We start from the raw sequence: 2,031 nt of genomic DNA, 5'->3' as shown, positions 1-2,031 counted from the left end.
TTTGTTTTATCCTCTTTCAGAATTGTCTAAAAATATTTTTTTATTTTCTGAATCTGTTACTTCTTTTTACTGCCTTTTCATTAGTGTGAAATGACGTTTTTATTATATATCTGTTTATGAGATCAAAGCAGGAAACTTTTGTGTGCGATTGTGCTAATCTACAATTAGCACTTAATCTCGATATCAATGTGGCAGTTTTTCCATTTGAGAGATAGGTTCTTGATCCCACAATTTTAGCTACAGGGTAACCCACGAAACATAATAGTTTTGAATGTCTTCTTCCAAATACTGTATTACACTTTTCGCAGACCATTTCGCTAAAAAATCTTTTACTCGAATATATTTTACTTTGAAATCAATTATATCATAATATGACTGCCATATAATATTTTTACTATTCTTTTGGTATCATCTAAAAATCTAAACAGTTTATGGAAGACAACATTTTAAACAATTCCCCAACTGTCATGTTTCGTGGGACACCTTGTGTCTCTACTGATATCCGGATACATGTTTGATCCTTGGCGTTGAGAGCTTTGTTAGTTTGTGGATACAGTTATTATTACTATTGATCCAGTCTTAAGATTTACAAAACATAATTTGCCATGGTTGTACATTTATATATAGAGTTTGTTCAGATATTAATCTATCAAAACAAAATGAAAAATTTCTAAATTTCTTAAGTATTAATTAAATCCTTTTCGTAAAAATATCCATTTTAAGAAATTACATTCCAATATTTCAGACCAAAATTCCACACTCTTTTGGGGTTATCCTGTATATAGCAGTCGTTAAGGCAGTCGTTAAGGCAGGTCGGTGGGAAGATATGATAAGTATTTAAAGAAGGTGTTTTGTTTGACAGATCGTCAATAAGTCCCGAAATTAAATGTCGTCTTCGAAAACGAATAATTTTGAATAATTTTATAAACCCTAGACCAACTATTGAGTTTAAAATTATGAATAAATAACATTGATCATTAAATCCTAGTGAAAATCATGATCATTTGTAATCGAAACTTTTAATAATGAGATAGGGTCACAATCCAAATATGAGTTATAATAGAGACGACTTTTCATGAATTGTTCTTTATTATCATCTATTCAGTATATATATACTGTGCCTGTCTATTTGATTGTATCCCATTAACCTTAAATAGGCTAAACCGATCGGGCCCCAGTTTTTTTGTTGCCACTCACAGAGTCCCAGGGAGGGAAGGTTCCAGGTTTATAAATGGTTAAATTGATAAAAATGTTGCCTGAAAAAACAATATCGACATTTGTAATATTTGAAAATACACAAATTTAAACAGAAAAATTTTCAAATTAAGATTTACACAAAAAATATTCAACTTCGAATGCATTAAGTCTAATTTTTTATTTTATTTTTAAGATTTAACATATAAAATTTTTATCGCATTTCACTAGTTGTAGGTTTACATTAAAATCCAATGAGTATGTATAGTTTTGTACAGTTAAACCCTAAATGAACGATACATCGAAAGAATTTATCAAATGTCGTTCGGGCAATTTTTCAATGGGTTTTATACTATTTTACGTAAATCTCAGTATTTGTGAAAATAAATAAATAGCCAGAAATATGCGGAGACAGTTTTAAAGAGCTCCGTATAATCATTTGATTAAAAAACTAAATATATGCAACATTCCATTATCAGAAAGTAAAGAATACGACATTTGATGAATTCTTTCGAGGTATGGATTATTAACTGTATGATGAATGAAAAATCGTAATCATGAAATTCTGGAATGTAGCAGTTGATCATGATGCCCATAGATTAAGTAACAATGGCAGATAGGACCCTATATTTCATCTTTTTAGATTTAGATGTATGTAGGGTAGAAAACCCCCCAATCTTGAAAAGACGACATTTAGCGTCATGTCTGTTTTCTGAACTAAAAACCGCCGACTCAACTACTTATATCTATAGCCGGGTTTCATGATCATGAAAGTCTGCTTGGGTTTCATGATAAGGAATGTGGTCAAGCGTTTAGAATCAATAAATTCAGGATTTG

The sequence above is a fragment of the Eurytemora carolleeae genome, unplaced genomic scaffold, assembly GCF_000591075.1.
Source record: "Eurytemora carolleeae unplaced genomic scaffold, Eaff_2.0 scaffold305, whole genome shotgun sequence".
NCBI lineage: Eukaryota > Metazoa > Arthropoda > Copepoda > Calanoida > Temoridae > Eurytemora > Eurytemora carolleeae.
Note: the sequence above shows the minus strand (reverse complement) of the source record.